At 47.1% G+C, this 19,448-nt stretch overlaps 1 protein-coding gene across 1 annotated transcript in view; it reads right to left on the bottom strand.

Moving 5' to 3' along the window:
• The window catches only part of ISM1 (isthmin 1), a 91,578-nt gene that overhangs the window by 58,994 nt on the left and 13,136 nt on the right, over window positions 1-19,448 (bottom strand). The window lies entirely within an intron of this gene.

Raw genomic sequence — 19,448 nt, 5'->3', positions numbered from 1 at the left:
GCATAAATATTTATAATTGTTATATCTTCATCTTGGATTGATCCTTTGATCATTATGTAGTTTCCTTCTTTGTCTCTTTTCACAGCCTTTGTTTTAAAGTCTATTTTATCTGATATGAGTATTACTACTCCTGCTTTAAAGAGACACAGATGTATAGAACAGTCTTTGGGACTCTATGGGAGAGGGTGAGGGTGGGATGATTTGGGAGAATGGCATTGAAACACGTATGTTGTCATATGTGAAATGAATCACTAGATCAGGGTCAATGCATGTTATAGGATGCTCGGGGCTGGCATGCGGGGATGACCCAGAGGGAGGATAAAGGGAGGAGGGAGGTGGGAGGGGGGTTCAGGAGGGGGAACTTATGTAAACCTGGGGCGAATTCATATCAATGTATGGCAAAACCAACCAATATAATATTGTAAAATAATTTGCCTCCAATAAAAAATAAATTAATTACCAAAAAAAAATAAAATAAAAATAAAATAAAATAAAAAAAAATAAATAAAAATTCAAGTCAAATTAGGTGGCTTTACATTTAGAAGAAAAAAAAACAAATATGAATGGAGAAGTACAAACTGGTTACTTCCTGCTTGTGGACCAGGCCACTGTGAGAACTCAGGGGTTTAGTCAGGGCTCTGCTGCTTCTGCTGTTAGCATGTAAGCAAACCTTCCGGGTCTCAGTTTCCTCATCTATAAAATGAAAATAACAATATCCACTTCCCAAACGTGGGGAAGGCACATTACTAAATGACATTACAGATTTTATTGAACAAATACTACACGCCAAGGGTTACTGTATCTGCTGTGAGAAAGGAAAGAGAAGTAAGCTACCACCCTGTTCTCAAGACTCTCACTCTGACTTGGCAGGCAAGCAGAGTGGGGAAGGGCTGTGTATATTATATTATGCTGTATTATATTGTATTATAAGGGCTTCCCTGGTGGCTCAGAGGTTAAAGCGTCTGCCTCCAATGCGGGAGACCCGGGTTCGATCCCTGGGTCGGGAAGATCCCATGGAGAAGGAGATGGTAACCCACTCCAGTATTCTTGCCTGGAGAACCCCATGGACGGAGAAGCCTGGTAGGCTACAGCCCACGGGGTCGCAAAGAGTCGGACACGACTGAGCGACTGAACGGAACGGAATGGATATTGTATTATATACATGTGTGTGCTGAATCGCTTCAGTTGTGTCTGACTCTTTGTGGCCCCATGGACTATAGCCTGCTAGGCTCCTCTGTCCATGGGATTCTCCAGGCAAGAGTACTGGCGTGGGCTGCCATACCCTCTTCTAGGGGATCTTCTTGACCCGGGAATCTAACTCGCATCTCTTATGTCTCCGGCATTGGCAGGTGGGTTCTTTACCACTAGCACCACCTGGGAAGCCCATATTATACATATACAAACAATTAAGTGTATATTAATATATATACAATTATATAATCATTGTGTGGATACATATATCTATATAAATGGTTGCACTGTACAGACACAGATTAGATAGCTAGATAGATAACTGTACATGTGTAATCTTCACTTAATGGGTGTGCAGTGGGTTCAGACATGAGCCCATTTCTACCTCAACAGCTCACAGGAAAGTTTTTGTGGTTTGTCCGGAGTTCTTGCAGCTGGAAAGAGGGAGGAGGCAGTTTTAGGCAGAGCCGAGAGGCGAAAGCGCACAGGAGGGCACAAAGACTAGTAAGAGCCGTCTGGCTGCAAATTCAGCCTATAAAGCAAAGGGCAAGGAAGCCGATTAATTCCAGACACACAGCTCCTCAATATCTGCTTTGAGGTAAGAAATGGGGGGAACCATTGGACTCTTAAGCAAGGAGGGCAACAATTTTTAAGAAGATGAAACTGAGTATTTACTATATTTTGATGAGCATGAGAATAGAGACGCTAGACTTGAAAAGGAGATTGGGAAAGGAAAGACGCAGGTCACCAAACCGGAGAGCAAAAGGGAACTGGCAGCACCGGGACAACAAAAATGGGCAGGGAGCAATGTCTGTGTGGGGGGTATGAGCCCATCCCCTGGGACTCACACCTTTGTGCAGTTCACTCTGCTTGAGCACTGGATGGAAAAAGCGACTTGCTTCTAACAGACAGAATAAGGCAAACGTGATCAGCAGTCACTGTGATTAGGTAGCAGAAATCCACGAGTTCCATCTTGCTGGCACTCTCTGGCTGTGATGAAGCCAGCTGCCATATTAGGGCTGCCCCATGGAGAAGCCCACATGGCAAGGAGCTGAGGGCACCCTCTGGTTAACAGCCCTGGGGAAAACAGAATCCTGCCAATGACCCAGCCTGGAAGCCAGTCTTCCAACAGCCATGCCTGGAGATGACTACAGCCCTGCCTGATACACTGGATCAGGCTAGGAGAGACCATGGACCAGGAGTGTTCAATTTCCTGATGCACAGAAATTCTGAGATTATATTAAGCTGCTAAATATTGGAACAGGAGACAAATAATACAGGGAGGAAGATACTTAACTGACCTGGGGATGGTGAGTAACAGATGCTCTCTGAAGTTAAAATCCCAGACTCATTGCCCAAAGTTGTACATACCCATTCTTCTAGGCTTTGTTGATTTTAGAAACTTTTCATAAAAGGAATCTCTCCACCACCCCTTTCTTTCACTGTTTCCTAGGGCTGATTAAAGAAACATGACTTGATTTTCAACTTCAAGCGACTCAGGGGGGCATTCCGATAGAAAAATGGCAGGAAATTAATGCCATACACACTAGGCCAGGCAGACGCTTCTGAAACTGATACATGGGTGAAACACACCTTTCCTTTGTCCACCTTTTACCATCCTTTGATTTTGCATTGGTGTTTGCTTTTAGGGGTCTTAAAATGGGAACATATCCTTTTAACATACAGTGAGTCATCCCAGAAACGCACGGGGATTAGTCACTCAGTCATGTATGACTCTTCGTGAGCCCATGGACTGTAGCCTGCCAGACTCCTCTGTCCATCGAATTTGCCAGGCAAGAATACTGGAGTGGGTTGCCATTCCCTTTTGCAGGGGATCTCCCTGACCCAGGGATCAAACCCAAGTCTCTTGCATTGCAGGCAGACTCTTTACCATCTGAGCCACCAGGGAAGAAACACATGAGTGGCACCAAAATACTTGAATGATGGCTAAAAAACTTGGCCAAGGGATTGTTAAGAAATCTCATTATCTCTTCATTTATGTTTTTTTGTTTTTGTAGTTTTTTAAAAAGACTTTTTGATGTGGACCCTTTTTAAATAAGTCTTTATTGAATTTGTCACAATATTGCTTCTGTTTTTTATGTTTTGAATTTTTGGCTGCAAGGCGTGTGGGACCTAAGCTCCTCGAGCAGGGATTGAACCTGCTACACCTCATTCTTTGGAAGGTGAAGTCATCACCACTGGACCACCAGGGAAGTCCCTTTTCATTTATGTTTGAATTACGGGATGTATTTAGAAAAGTTAGTATCAGGCCTATGAACTGAGAAATAAACCTCAATACTAAACCTTTTAATTATTTTTGTATGAAATATAATTATTTGTAGTTAAATGCTTTTCATCTGCCCTCGTGCTGTGAGAAAAAGAAATTACAGAACTATCTTGCCACATACTTTGTAGAACCTGAAGATATGTTATGCACAAATAAATAACCACACTTTTTAGCAGCTAAGGCTGGTCTTCGCATATGGATCTTCCTTAGCAGTGGAAACAGAGACTCTATTTGAACTTGACACCGAGGCAAGATTTGTGGTCATCTCAGTGCTGAGGTCAGAGAAGGCAATGGCAAGCCACTCCAGTACTCTTGCCTAGAAAATCCCATGGACGGAGGAGCCTGGTTGGCTGCAGTCTGTGGGGTCACTAAGGGTCGGACACGACTGAGCAACTTCACTTTCACTTTTCACTATCACACATTGGAGAAGGAAATGGCAACCCACTCCAGTGTTCTTGCCTGGAGAATCCCAGGGACGGGGGAGCCTGGTGGGCTTCTGTCTATGGGGTCACACAGAGTCGGACACGACTGAAGCGACTTAGCAGCAGCAGCAGCAGTGCTGAGGGACTGTCGCTGGCATGCCAGTCAGAGGAGCGCTGTTCTGAATCCCCTCCTGCTCTTGTAGGTGTTTCAGCCCTTGGAAGTGCGAGCGGATCTTTGCGTCTAGTCCAGGACTGAGGCAAATTTTCTCTGCACTTGAGCTTGCCGCACCTGTCTGTGAGTGAAGGGACAGAGAAGAGCGTCCTGTTTGTGTCTGTTCCCGTGCCTCTGCTTGTGCTGTCACTCACTCGTGTCCGACTCTGTGCAGCCCTTCGAACCATAGCCCGCCAGGCGCCTCTGTCCATGGGGTGCTCCAGGCAGGAATACTGGAGTGGGTTGCCATGCCTCCTCCAGGGGATTTTCCCAACCCAGGGGTCGAATCTGTGTCTCCTGCATCTCCTGCAATGCAATGCATTGTGTTTGTTCTTGTGTCACCATTTAAACCTGGCTAACACGGGTCTCTCTTTCACTTGTGGCTAGATTAGCACCACCTCTGTTGCACCTGCGATAATAGATAAACTTTCTCTTCTCAAACACTGTGAGCACGGGGGCTTCTGTCATTCCACTAAAGCAAACATATTATCCAGCTAGTTGAGAAAGTAAGCCCATCTTTCCTTCAAACACTGAATAATTCAGGGAAAGTGCACCTGCTACTCTTAATGCACGAATATTGTGAATTTCTAAGTCCTTCTTCCCTATCAGATGGCTTATAACAAGTCCTACCTAAATTGTGGTTTGCTGATCAGTATCCGGATAAATATTCACAGTGCAAACAGATGCTGAAGGGTGATAAACGTGACTTTCGAATTCTGGACATGCTTAATTTCTTCCCTGGGTTTTGGCACTAGGGAAGGACTGGCCTCTTTTTTTAGACTCAGGCCTGGTGTTTTGAGAAGTGGTGGGCTGCATGGCAAGTAACGGTCCATTACTGGTCACGTGATAAGGAAACCGAGGGTGAGGCAGGGAGAAGGCGAACCGACGCACGCACAGGCCCAGGTGTGGGACCCAGAGGTGCCAGCACAGAGGGCTGCGGGCAGAAGCCACGTGAGCAATGAGGCAGAGAGGGCCCGCTGTCCTCTGACAGCAGGGGCCGCCGCCCCCCGTGGAGGCAGCCCCGGCCCTGGCCCTAACGAGAACGCATTTTCCAGCCACCTTGACACAAGTATGGCTGGTGTGAGCAGAAGCGATGCGTGCCCCTTCTGAGCTGAGACTGTTAAGAGGACACCAGAGCCTCCACCAGCTCTTCTCCCTGGTTTTCAGATCCAGTCTCTCCCCATCCTTCAGCCTTCTCTCACTTCTGTTTCTCCAACACGTGTTCTACTATTGTAGCTATTCCTCTGTAACCCCTGCCCCTCAACTCTCCTTGCCCGCTTCGCTCCCTCTGATCTATTCACCAGAAAAGTTCCGTTCTGGTAGAACCCAAGGATTCGGCTTCTCTAGGTTAGGAGCCAAGCAGATGGGTGATGGGAAAAAATAAAACACCCTGATGCGAAAACATTGCTGCACTTTGGGTTCATGTTCTGAGACCCCTAACGAGCTCTCAGGGCTGTTCCAACGTCCGCTGCCCTTCCTCGGAAGCTCGCCTCTCCAGTGTTCAGGATGGACTGTTTGTGCCTTCTTCCCCCAGACTTTGCACTCATCGTCCTCACTGCACACTCATCTCGGGAAGGAAGCCGTCCCTCAGACGGTCACGCTGGCGCTCCCACCACCAGACCTGCGCACGGAGCTCACTGTCTCCCTTGTCCCCGCTGCCCCAGGGAATGACCGTCCCTGCTTCGATCACGGGCCAGCTCCCACGCTCACACTCGCGCCTTCTCGAGGAATCTCGTCCCCAGTCCTTGCCTCTCAGTCTGGCATCATTAATCTCTCCCTTTCTATTGGCTCAGGCTCATCAGCATCAAAGATGCCCTGGTATCTCCAGCCCTGAAACAAATGAACCAAAAACTCCTCCTTCAGTCCCATATCGGCATGCTTCCCCTTCGTAGCAAAACTTCTCTAAGACTTACTTTTAGATTCCCTTTCTACTTCCTCACTTCGCGCATGCTCGTTTATCCGGGAGTTGTTCAGTCGCTCAGTTGTGTCCACTCTTTGCGGCCCCGTGGACTGCAGCACACCAGGCTCCCCTGTCCTTCACCGTCTCCTGGAGCCTGCTCACACTCATGTCCATCGGTCGCTGGTGCCATCATCCAGGAGAGGCCCCCTCTGTCCCTACAGTGCCTCTGAAACAGCGTCACTGGGGCACCAGCCATGGCCATGCTGCCCGTGGGCCCACCCGTGCCCGCATCTTTGCTCCGACGGAGGCATTCAACAGGCGGTCTCTTGCTTGAAGTCACTTTCCTCCCTCGACTTCTGTGACACGACCCTTGGTTTTCCTTCTACCACTTTGGTCATGAGGTTCCAGACCCTGTTCCTGGTCAGTCTGGCCCCTTTCCCTGTTCATCATCTTCATTTAGACATCCACAGACATCTCAAATGTCGCATGTCCGACAGAGGTCCATTGACATGGACACCATACACCAACCCCCCTCCCCATAAAACCAGAAGTTACCCGGGACTCTGAGTCCAGTCCAGCAGCAAATCCTGTCAGCTTCGTGTCAGAACTGTGTCTTGCGTGCATTAGCCATCCACTCTGCTCCATCCTGGCCCACGTGCCCTCATCTCTTGCCTGGATTACTTTATGGAGAAACCTCCTGACATGTCTGTACCCTTCCTCCCCATTCTCCACAAAGCAGACAGAGCCAACGCTCAAAATCTCTTTCACGCTTCCTTTCTTGCTAATCTCAAAAGAACAGCCAGATTCTTCATCATGACCTGCAGGGCCCTGCCTTCCTCTACAAGTTCAGAAACCACTTCTCCCTTACACACGGTCCTTCAGTCTCTTTCCTGCCCCTCAGTCAAGCCGAAGTCTTTCCCTCCTTAAGGCTTCAGTACTTGTCATTTCACCTGCCTGACCTGCTCTCCCCCACCAGGAACAGAAGCGTGTTCTCTATTAATCTCCAGCACCTGGCGCAACCCCTGCATATAGAGGCACTCAATATGTGAGTCCTGAATGAGTGAATGGAATTGTGGAGCCCTTACTCTGTGGCTGGGTCATGTGCTACACTTCCATATATGTTATTTCATTTACCTGACTGCTACCTGAAAGTATCTGAAATAAGAAACACGATTCACGTTCACTTAGTTTCCTTTTGACTCCCCTTGACAATCAAACAGCAACTGTAACATCACAGGGTTGACGCACTTGAAATGGACATCAGCTCCAATTTATCTTTGGCAAAAACCATGAGACCTCTTAGGGTGCTCAGAAATGGGCTTGTGGGGCTTTGGGGAACAGGACTGGCTTGAGGGTCAGTCATCCTGGAATAAGTAGTAAGGAACTGGGCAAGTCCTTCCATTTCTCTGGGGTTTTGATCCCTTGTGTCTAAAAAAAGACGTTGTGACTCAGTTTTCAAGGTTTCTCACCAATAGTGAAACTCTAGGTTTTCATCTGCAACCTGCCTTCTAAAGAGAGCCTCTTTGTGGCTGCAGGGATGGTGCTGAACCGGAGGAGCCTGCTCAGCACAGTGAGCAGGGCACTGGACACACACGCACCCACGTGCAGTGACCCTCGTAAGCACGGGCTCTTGTCATGTGCCTGGGTATCCTGGCAACACAAAAGGCATCCTCTTCATGTTGTTGGACCAGGACAGAACCTTCCAGGGGCACAGCTGTAGCAATTCCCTGCCAGCATCCGGCTTTCCTTGGGTCTCAGGAGGAAAGCCGCTGGTGATCCCCCGAGGTCACTCCAGGCGGAACACTTGGGCTTTTGTGGATACCGAGTTTCTCTTCGAAAGGGAGCCTATGTAGCCTTCAGGCAGCTCCCGGCATCCAGGTGGGCTCCATGGCACTGGCGGGTTTCCACAGCCCTCCTTCCGTTCCCCATCCTAAGTGGCATGCAGAACCCCAACCCGAAGGAACAATGGACACCCCCGGAGCCCTCCAAGTAAAGTAAATTGAGTTAATGGTTTGAGCCATCTTGGAGCAACCATTCAGTCAGTACCAGGGAAAAAATGCGTCTCCTTCTTTGGAAGGTGGCTCTTTGAAGCGGCGATTCTGTCTCTGTTTTCCCCTGTGTTCACAGCCTCATTCTCTGTTCACGGGTAGGAAGATGAAACGTGCTCTTCCTGGCCCCACAGCACACGTGTCGCCTTCCTTGGGGCCACATCACTCTGTAATTGAGTTCCCTGGTCACTTTCCTTCTCTTATTCCCCCCTTTTCCCGATTTATGAACAAATGTAAGGGCAAGGACATGGATGTGCACGTGAGGGCTATTCCAGAGCCTCGCACTGTGCAGAGGACACACGGACTGAAACCTGTGGTGGGGCGCCCACGTGGGACGGCTCTTCAGGGGGTCGAGGCCACTGGGTGCCTTCTCTCATCACCCCCACCTGCAGTTCAACACGACGGTCACTTTCTTGGGATTCCCCGGCCTCTCCGAATATTTCCAGGATCTTCGAGTTGATGCTGACTCCCATTTACAGGTGAGATCTCCTTTCCAAGGTGTCTCTGGAATTGAGGGTTTGGCTCCATCAAAGTCTCAGCAGGAAGATCACAGCCGTGTCACCTGGTTGCTGTGTCTTCCTGAGTGTGCCGGCTGAGGAAACTGGAAAGCAGAGGTTCTTTCCAGTTGTTAGCCTTTTTCCAGCCAAATGTGGCGCACTGCACCTTTCAAGAGTAATGGATTAAACAGGAGAGGATGCTCCGGGCCAGGGGTGACTTGGCCATTCTTTAGAATGCTGGCTCCTCTGCGGACTGATTTCCCTGCTGTAGTAAGTGATCACATATTGGAAGGATCATTTTGGATGGTTCCATTCAGGCTGGTAATGTTGATTGCAGATGCTTCAGTCTCCGCCACCTGGAGAAAGACTCCAAGTCAAGCCAAAGACATCCTTTACATTATAAGTCATTTCATGAGTATGCCAGGGAATATTTTCCCTCTTAGAAAAAGAATAAGGTGCTTCATTTTCTGGGAATCATACAAAACAACTCAGTTCACTCCTCACCTGGTTCTACTGTCTGTAAACGCTAACAACTGCCTTTGAGATTTCCACAACAGGGCTATGCAAAGAAATGTGGTCCATGTGGATATTGGGGAACTGCACAGAACCAATCCAGGAGCTTAGATTGGCCTCAGTCCTTTAAAAATGTTGACTCCATGAAGGATAACTCTAAACAAGTTAATGAATAATGGGATATGAACTTTGCCATTTTGCCTGACTTGGGTGACGTGGCCCCCTCATTCGAGGCAGATCTCCTCTCATTAATGACTTTCCGAAGACCTTGCAGAGCCTAGGGAAAGGGTTGGAGCATAAAAGTATAACCTGATGAGTCAAAAAAAGTCACCATATTAAATAGAAGGCTCTCATACCCATGGTTAGACCCTGAGGAGTGTTTGAGCACATGTAACCACAGTGAGTGAACTCCGGGAGTTGGTGATGGACAGGGAAGCCTGGCGTGCTGTGATTCATGGGGTCGCAAAGAGTCGGACACGACTGAGCGACTGAACTGAACTGAACTGAACCACAGTGATGGAATGCCCATCTTGCAGTTCTCTCAAAGATATTCTTTTAAAAATATTTTAAGTTATTGCTTCGCTTTATTGTATGTGGTGTCCTATAAAGAAGATATATGTCCGCAATTGAGTTTTGAAAGGGGACCACGGGGCCAGTTCCATCTAAAGGGGATGAAGTGAAGCAGTAAATTTGCTGGTCACTCTTTTCACACGGACTGTATCTTAGCCAGCAGTTGGTCTTTGATGTCATGACAATGGTCCTGGGCCATGGAGGCAGAGCAGGATCCCCTGACGCTGGAACTAGTCCACTCATTAAAACTTGCAGAGCAGCCTGCAGGGCAGGCTACCCCAAGGAGAACAGGGAGTGGACTCTGGACTGCCGGTTGCCTTTCCCAGTGAAAAAAGGCCATCTCTCCTATACTATCTACCCTGCCTGCGGCCTTCTTTACTGTATTTTAAAAAATTAATTAACTAATTAATTTTTATTTTTAGCAACACAGCACGGCTTATAGAATCTTAGTTCCCCTGCCAGGGATTGAACCTGGGCCTTTGACAGTGAAGGCATGGAGTCCTAACCACTGGCCCTCCAGGGAACTCCCTCTTTACTGTTTTTAACTGAAGGATGATATCCACAGAGAGAAATGCATGTCTGCAACTATCCAGCTCAGTGAGATTTCTCAAACCGAACACAACCATGTAGCCAACACTCAGATCGAGAAACAATATTAGCAGCAGCCAGATGCCCCCTTGTGTCCCCTTACTGAGGGTGGCTGGTGTTTTCTCTGCCCCAACAGCATAGGTTAGCTTTTCCTGGTCATTTAACACTACCAGACTTTTCTTGCACGTGCGCTGCTGTGACTGGCTCCTTCCGCGTGACACCACGTTTGTGAAGCTGCACATGTTGTGAGTGGTTGCTTGCTCTTTCCCAGCGTGTGCACTCACTGCCTTATCAGCCATCCTACTGTGGATAGGCACTCTGAGTATTTCAGTTTGGGGAGATTTTAACTAGTGCTGCTATGAGCATTATTTTTTAGATTTTTGAGTCCACGGATGAATACATTTCCATGGGGAATATACCTAGGATGGGATTGCTGGGTCAGAGGGTACGTATATATCCTGTCTTAGTAGCTACTCTGGAAAAACAGTTTCCCAAAGTGTTCCCATCTGTTTGTATTCCCCACAGGTGCCCCACATTCTTGTTTTCATTTTGCCATTCTGTGAGATAATACAGTTATTTCATGCTTCTAGTGGTCATACTTTATTTTTTTTAAGTTTCCTTTGTTTTTCTGTTGAAGCCATCAATTTAGTCAGTGCTCGATTCTGTGACAATTACAACGTTACTAAGCTATTAAGATCATTGATACGAGACTGGTCCCAACCCAACCTTTGGGGAGCAAAGAGAGAAGGGAGAGGGCACCACAGAACATATCCGAAGTATGAGACAAGTTCTGTCAGAAGCAAAGCAAAACAAAGAATAAAATTCACTGGGGGCACAGGGCTGTCAGAGACGTGGGAAAGATGACAGAGAAAGATCTAGAACCACGGTGGCCCACAAGCTGATTAGCTATTAGCAGTGTAATGCCACAAGCAGAAAAGGAAGTATGATACTCCTCTCAACTATGGGAAACATTAAAAATTCCTGACCACTCTCTCCTCAGAAGACCTTGAGGAAAAGGACCTCGTGACACACCAGGGAAAGGGAAAAATCTGATTAGTCACAAGGAAAAGATTCTTCGGGCCAGAAACCGTAATTGGAAAGCAGAATATACAGCTCAGAGAGCTTGCAAAACTCCTGCCTGTCCCCAGGTCTGCCTGTTTCTCTTGTTATATCTGAGAAAGGAAGCCAGGAAAGGGTGCCCCTTTGTAAGGGACACCCTACAAAGGTGTTGCCAGCTTCAGTTGTTAAAGCCCATGGGTGATGAATAACATATCTGTGGGCACAGTCCCACCCCTGCCACGGAACAGACAGTTTCTAAGCAGTGAAACTGCACAAGAGAGACCAGGCAGAAGGAAGATGGAAAGAGAGAAGCATATGTCTCTTGACTCAGAAATCACTTTTGGTGGAATCCAGTATGGACTGAGCAACCCATGGCGTTTCTGGCTCTGGTTTCTCAGAGGCAGGATCCTGTAGGCTCCACTCCCTGGTAGCTCAGTTGGTAAAGAATCTGCCTGCAGTGCAGGAGACGCAGGTTCGATCCCTGGGGTGGGAAGATCCCCTGGAGAGGAGAATGACTACCCATTCCAGTGTTCTGGCCTGGAGAATTCCATGGACAGAAGAGCCTAGTGGGCTACAGTCCATGGGGTTGCAAAGAGTCAGGCGTGACTGAGTGACTAATTCTTTTGCCTCTTCTTTTATCCCCTCAGTCTGATTCCAGCCCAAAGCCAGGTCCAGCAGCTGCACAACGCAGCCTCGGGTAACAGTTGAGTCCCACTGGAAATGTTCAGCACATCCATCCAGCATCCATTTCTTGGAATGTGGATGTGGCTGCATGGTGGGTGGGGTCAGAAGTTATTCTTGTTGTTCAGTCGCTAAGTAGTATCTGACTCTTTGAGGCCCTGTGGACTGTAGCCCACCAGGCTCCTCTGTTCATAGAATTCTCCAGGCAAGAATACTGGAGTGGGTTGCCATTCCCTTCTCCAGGGGATCTTCCTAAGCCAGGGATCGAACCTGCGTCCTTTGCATTGGAAGGTGGATTCTTTACCACTGAGCTGTCTGGGAAGCCCAGGATGGGGAGGCCTGTTTAACCAGGAGATCAGCTATTTTCCAGCCTTTTCTCCCTATCTGCCCCTGCTCTTTCCTTTCCTTCTCCCACATGAGAGAAGCTACCAGGAGTAACCTTTCTAGAATGAGGCAGAATACGTGCCAGCACATGGAGCCAGCCTGGACTGCCTCCCTTCTGTGATGTATTTCCCTCCACACAATGTGCTCAGGACAATCAGACATTAAACCTTGATTTCATGACACTGCTCTGCCTTTGTTTCCTCAGCTGCAAAATGGGAGAGAATCATCATTGGGCTGTTGTGAGAATTAAAGGTGAAAATACATACAAAGTTGTTATTTATTCTGCTCTTGGCACAGAATAAATGCTCAAGGTTAGCTTTTATATCACCATCAGCATCATTATCACCATGTTTGAAGATAAAGTTTAAAACTCAATATAATTATCCCATTAGGATGTCTATTTTTATTTATTTTAGTCTACTTTTAGATAAGGAAAATGAAATGCATAGAGTTGAAGTGACTTGTCCAAGGTCACGCTGCTCTGTAGCACCAGATTCATGGGTTGAAGTGTCCTTATGCACCAAGGATGGTTGTTTCAACGTTATAACCTCCCATGGATACCACTTTTACTATCCCATTTACTAAACAGGACATAGAAGCACAGAGAAGTGTGAGACTTTTGCTGAAGGCATACACATCAGAAGCAGAGGAAGAATTGAAACAAATCCAAAACCTTTGGCCACTCTGTTGGGCTTTGTGATAGGTTTTGGCCAACAGGATGCTAACAGATGTGATCTAAGCAAAGGCTGGAGTGTACTTGTCCTTTGGGCTTGCCTCTGCCTTTCTGTGAGTTTTCATCACCACGAGAGGAGTGCAGGGCAGGTAGCCTGCTAGTTGTGTAAGTCTGGGAGATGCAGGAAGAAACCCAGACCCAAGCCTTAGCCTGGAGCCCAGCCTGCCTAGATCTACTGAGCCCCCAAAACCCACAGACCCACAATCATGAGGATACATGCTTGTTTTTACAGGCCACTGAGGTTTGGGGTAGTTTGTTGTGATGCTCAGTTGGGCAATTGCTAAATAATACCTGATCTGTCCTGAGTGCTTCTGGGGACTTGCAACTTGCAAGAAAAGCATGCATCTTAGCCAGAGCTTCTTAATCTGTAACGAGCATGTGATTCACCGGGGGCCCTGATTAAACTGTAGCTCCTGGTTCAGTCATTCTGGGTGGGGCCTGAGATTCTTATTTTCTAATGAGTTCCCAGGAGACACTGTTGCTGCTTCTCCATGAACCACACCATGGGTGCAAATGTGGAGAATTCACCCTGAGCTTCTCACCGCTACTTGCAGGTCATGGCTGCTCCACGTCCCTTGGGGCAGTGGACGGGCCACCTTATGTGTTAGTAAAGAATAGCCCTTGCCCTCTAAAAAGAATCCTCTGTGGGTTTCTAAGAGTCATCACTCTTCTCATGTCCAGCATGGCCAGAGGGTCAGCGCATGTTAACATTCCTACAGCCTTTTTCCTGGGCTAAGGATTAGAAACACTTAATGAGATCTCCCCTTGTGAATTTTTGTCCTTCCTGAAATTTGAAGATTTCCAGCAATAAACCTGGCTTCCAGTTGGTTTTGGGCTCATAACCAATACCAGGTTTCCAAGTCACAATGTAATTGCGTCTCCAGGCAGGAGATACAAATCTATCTCTGGTTCTGTTAACTTCCCGTCAGGCAGGGTATCAGGACAAGAAGATGAAGGGAACATCAAACAGCAGCTTACAGAGGAAGTCAAGTCTCCTGTTAGAGACTTTTCCACCTGGTTCTTGTCCAGCAACTATTTCTTTCTATCACCACCATCACCACCACCAGCAACCACGCTCACCTGGAGGATTGCGCCCCCTGAAACTTTTGATTTGGAGAATCCCAGAAAGGCAGGAGGATTCTTTCCAAGGAGACCGTATCTTCTCCCCTTCCTGCAGGTTTCCATAATATATTATGGGTTATACACTTGTGTATTAGCTGTGGGAAGACACCATCCTGAAGCTAAGCTTCCAAATTCCCTCATTTTCCAACAGTGTCCTGGGTTTTTCAGATCCTAAACGTGTTATGTGAGTGCCTCTAAAAGATTGCCACAATTTTATTTTATTTATTTATTATTATTTTTTAGAGGAGCGTGGGACAAATTGGAATACTAGGATTGACATATATATTACACTGATTGCGTGTGTGCCAAGTCGCTTCAGTCGTGTCTGACTCTTTGTAACGCTATGGACTGTAGCCCAGGTTCTTCTGTACATGGCGATTCTCCAGGCAAGAATACTAGAGTGGGTTGTCATGCCCTCCTACAGGGGATCTTCTCATCCCAGGGATTGAAACCTCATCTCTTACATCTCCTGCATTGGTGGGCGAGTTCTTTACCACTAGTGCCACCTGGGAAGCTCATACACACACACACACACACACACACACACACACACACATATATATTACAATGTGTAAAACAGATAGCTAGCAGGAACCTGCTATAAAGCACAGGAAACTCATCTTGGTGCTCTGTGATGACATAGAGGGCTGGGATGGGGAAGGGTGGAAAGGAGACCAAGAGGGAGGGGATATTCATATACATATAGCTCATTCATTTTGTTGCACAGCAGAAACTAACACTACATTGTAATGCAATTAAGTTTCCTCAAAAAAGTTTAAAAAAAGATTGCGGCAATTTTAAGTAAGCTAAACACATACCCAGCAAGAGAAATGAAAGCATATGTTCACAATGCAAGGACTTACACCCAAACACTCGTAGCATCCTTATTTTAATAGGCCGAGCTGGAAACAACCTAAATGTGCTTCACTGGGTGAATGGAAAAGCATATTGTATACACAAACCAACTGGCAATAGAAGGATCAAACTCTTACGGATGCATCATGGATGCATCCCAGAGTCATCATGGTGAGCAAAAGAGCTCCCCATGCTGTGCATTTGTTACCAGTCTGCTTATGTAAAACTCTAGGAAATGTAAAATCTGATCCATAGTGACAGAAGGCAGATCAGTGGTGGAGGTTCCTGAGGAGTGAAGGAGGAATCCCCAAGGAACACAAAGAAGCTTTCAGAGATGGTAGATTTATTCACCATCTTGATGGTGGGGATGGTTTCACAGGTGTCAACTCCTCTTTGTTCACTCTGAATATGCATGGATCACTGTATGCCAACTACACCTTAATAAAACAGCATTAAAAAAAAATAATAACACAACTGCCATTTTCCTCCTGGTTGTCTCCTCATCAGAATCTCCAAGAGGTGGCTGGGAGCCAAGGCATGTGCTTTGTTTCATTGGCTTTGGCATGAAAGCTCTTTCTCGATGCTGGTGGGAGTAAGGTAGCACCTGGATGACCTATGACATCATTTCCAGCCCCTCCCCCCGGCCCCGCCGGCATGCTTCATATAGATTCTAGCCACACCTTGTTATTTTCAAAAATAGAGATGAGGTGTACAGCAGGAAGCAGCCTCTTGAATTCACAGTCAACCTGCCTTTTCCCGGGTCACTTCTGTTGCACATCTGGGATCGAGGTGCTCCGGACTGTGAGTTTGGCAGCCCAGAACCCCAGACACGAAGCTGAAATTCTCCTGCTCCTTTGGTCCTGCAGTGCTGTTCCCTCTGGGGAAACGGGGCCCAGGAGTGCTGCTCTCTGATGGAGGTGTGTCAGCCGGAGACAGTGCTCTATGTGAGATGACTTGGTTTATTAAGATGTGCCTGGGTCAGTTCAACAGGAAGGAGTAGTGAACCTGGTGTTTTCACTTCTACTCAGTTTACAGAAACAACTTTCCAGTGACACAGGCTGGTCTGTGCCTGGGGAACTCACGCAAAGCTACATTTATCCAGGAACCCTGACCACTACCTTTTTTAGGCATTAGAAGGTGCTCTCACACGCCCTTGAGGGCTTCCCACCATCGCTCAGCCTCCCCCCTAGAGTAGCAAACAAGCACGGGACACGGCTCTCCTGAGGAAAACAACAGTCATCGCTCTATACACGAGCCATTCACAGGCTCTGCCTAGGCCTGACCTTTCCCATTCCTGAGATTTTGGAATTCCGCTCTTCCCAGCTGCTCTGGGAGGGGATGGCATGGTTTGATTCTGTGGTTGCCACTGTACATCCCTTTCTGAGGTGAACAGACTTCAGCCTTGTTAACAGCAGGCACCTCATGGAAACTCCACGCTGTACATCTCCCTGCACCTGAAGAAATGGCCAGTGATCCCATGGTTGAGGTTCAAGTAGTGCTTTGTTTAGTTTAGTTTCTTCCAGAAGCAAATCCTGAGACAAAGAGCAAGTGGTCCTTGGGATATATCCCCGGGAAGCTCTGGTAGGAGAAAGGGAAGGAGGGTGGGGAAGCGGAAGAGCCACAAGGTTACATGATCAGGTCAGTGACCAGGACGGGCAGTGAGTGCTTAGTCCAAAGAGGAACACTGGGCACTAGCACGTCTGTTTTCTTCGCATCTCACTCTACCCAACATTTGCACTGACACACCACTGACAGAAAGAAATCAAGCTTTATATCTTTTCTGTCTAGGGCTTCTTATGACGTTCTTATGGAAGAGAAGTACAGACAAGGTTTAAATAAAACACAAAATGAGTTTTTCTTTTTCAGTAACACACTCCCTTGCTGTTTCTTCAACCTCATTGCATTCAATCCTGGGAACTAAACTGACATCACAGTCCCAGCCCTTAAATAATCTGCCTTTTGAGGAATGAGTACAGACAGAGAGGTACCCTTAGCTGTCACTGAAGAAAGGGGCTTCATCACCACCCTTTTCATTGTAAATCATAGAATCCTGAGCCAAGGTCTGCAGAAGATAGATGTCCGCAGATGAAAGAGAAATAAGAGGATCACATAAACCGTTAAACCATTATAAAATTAGATCAGTGAAGACAAGTTAAAAAACTGAGATAATCATATGTGGAGAAGAACTATTAAATAATAACCTTCAAGTCCTGCATAAGATGTTTCTTGAAAAGGGAATAAACAGTGGGAAAAGAAGAACAAACATGATATTAAGATGCATCAAAAAAGATTTAAAGGATACAGTAGAGAAAAAAATATTCGGTCACTGACGGATTGTACAGGCTTCCAGATCAAGATGGCAGAGTAGAAGGGCATGTACTCTTCTCCTCCTATGGGAGCACCAAAATTGCAACTAGCTGTTGAACAACCATCAATAGGAGGATGCTGGAACCCCCCAGAAAAGATACTCCTCATCCAAAGACAAAGAAGAAGCCTCAGCGAGACAGTAGGAGGGCTGCAATCACAATAAAATCGAATCCTATACCCGCCAGGTGAGCAACCCACAGATTAGCAAATAATAATATCAAAGAAGTTCCTGCACTGTTGTGAACATTCTGAACCCCCCGTCAGGCTTCCCAGCCTGGGGATCTGACAAAGGGACTGGGAATCCCCAGCGAATCTGGCCTTGAGGGCCCGCAGGGTTTGATTAGAGGCCTTCCAGAGGGCTGGGGAAGCAGAGACTCCAGTCTTGGAGCTCACACACACAATTGTGCATGCACCAAGGCCCAGAGGAGAGGAGCAGTGACCCCACAGGAGACGGAACCACCACTACCGGCTAGTGTTGGGGGCCCCTGCAGAGGCGTGGGTCGGCAGGGGCTCAGCACAGGGATGGGGGCACTGGAAGGTCCCCCTCGGCGTAAACCCCCTTGGACTTCATTGTAAACCCTCCCATAGAGACCCCAGGGCTGGGTCGCCTCGGGCCAAACAACTACCAGGGAAAGCAACCCCATCCACCAGCAGATAATTGGATTAAAGCTTTACTGAGCAAGGCCTGCCCACCAGAGCAAGACCTAGCTTTTCCCATCGCCAACCCCTCCCATCAAGAAGGTTACACAAGCCTCTTAGCCTCAGCCATCAGAGGACAGACAGAAGAAGCAAGAAGAAGCACAGTCTCACAAAACATATTACAGAGAGTTAATCATGACGAAAAGGCAGAAAGTTATGTCCCAGATGAAGGGACAAGATAAAATCCCAGAGAAACAACTAAATGAAGTGGAGACAGGCAACTTTCCAGAAACAGAATTCAGAATAATGATAGTGAACATGATCCAGGATCTAGGGATAAGAATGGAGGCAAAGAATGGGAAGATGCAGGAAATATTTACCAAAGACCTACAAGAACTAAAAAACAAACAGAGGTGAATAATACACCAGAAGGAATCAATAGCAGAAAAACAGAGGCAAAAGACCAGATAAATGACCTGGAGGACAAAATGGTGGAAATCACTGCCACAGAACAAAATATAGAAAAAAGAATGAAGAAATGAAGACAGCCTAAGAGACCTCTGGGACAACATTAAAGGCACCAACATTCACATTATAGGGGTCCCAGAAGGAGAAGAATGAGAGAAAGGGCCTGAGAAAATATTTGGAGAGATATAGCTTCAGTTCAGTTCAGTTCAGTTCAGTCGCTCAGTCGTGTCTGACTCTCCACGACCCCATGAATCACAGCACGCCAGGCCTCCCTCCATCACCAACTCCCGGAGTTCACTCAAACTCATGTCCACAGATTCGGTGATGCCATTCAGCCATCTCATTCTCTGTCGTCCCCTTCTCCTCCCGCCCCCAACCTTTCCCAGCATCAGAGTCTTTTCCAGTGAGTCAACTCATCGCATGAGGTGGCCAAAGTATTGAAGTTTCAGTTTTAGCATCAGTCTTTCCAATGAGCACCCAGGATTGTAGCTTAAAAATTCCCAAATATGGGAAAGGATATAGTCAACCAAGTTCAGGAAGCACAGAGAGTCCCAGGCAGGATAAATCGAAGGAGGAACACACTGAGACACACAGTAATCAAACTGACAAAAACTAAATACAGAGATAAAATATTAAGAGCAACAAGGGAAAAGTGACAACATACAAGGAAACTCACATCGGGCTATCAGCTGATTTCTCAACAGAAACTCTACAAACCAGAAGGAAATGGCATGATACATTTAAAGTGATGAAAGGGAAGAACCTACAACCAAGAACACGCTACCCAGCAAGACTCTGCTTCAGATTTGATGGAGAACGCAAAAGCTTTCCAGATAAGCAAAAGTTAAGATAATTCAGCACCACCAAACCAGCTTTACAACAAATGCTAAGGGAACTTCTCTAGGCAGGGAAC

The sequence above is a fragment of the Moschus berezovskii genome, chromosome 15, assembly GCF_049115385.1.
Source record: "Moschus berezovskii isolate FMDL1 chromosome 15, NW_MosBer_1.0, whole genome shotgun sequence".
Lineage (NCBI taxonomy): Eukaryota > Metazoa > Chordata > Mammalia > Artiodactyla > Moschidae > Moschus > Moschus berezovskii.
The sequence above is the reverse complement of the archived record's forward strand: the minus strand, read 5'-3'. Positions and strand labels throughout refer to the sequence as shown.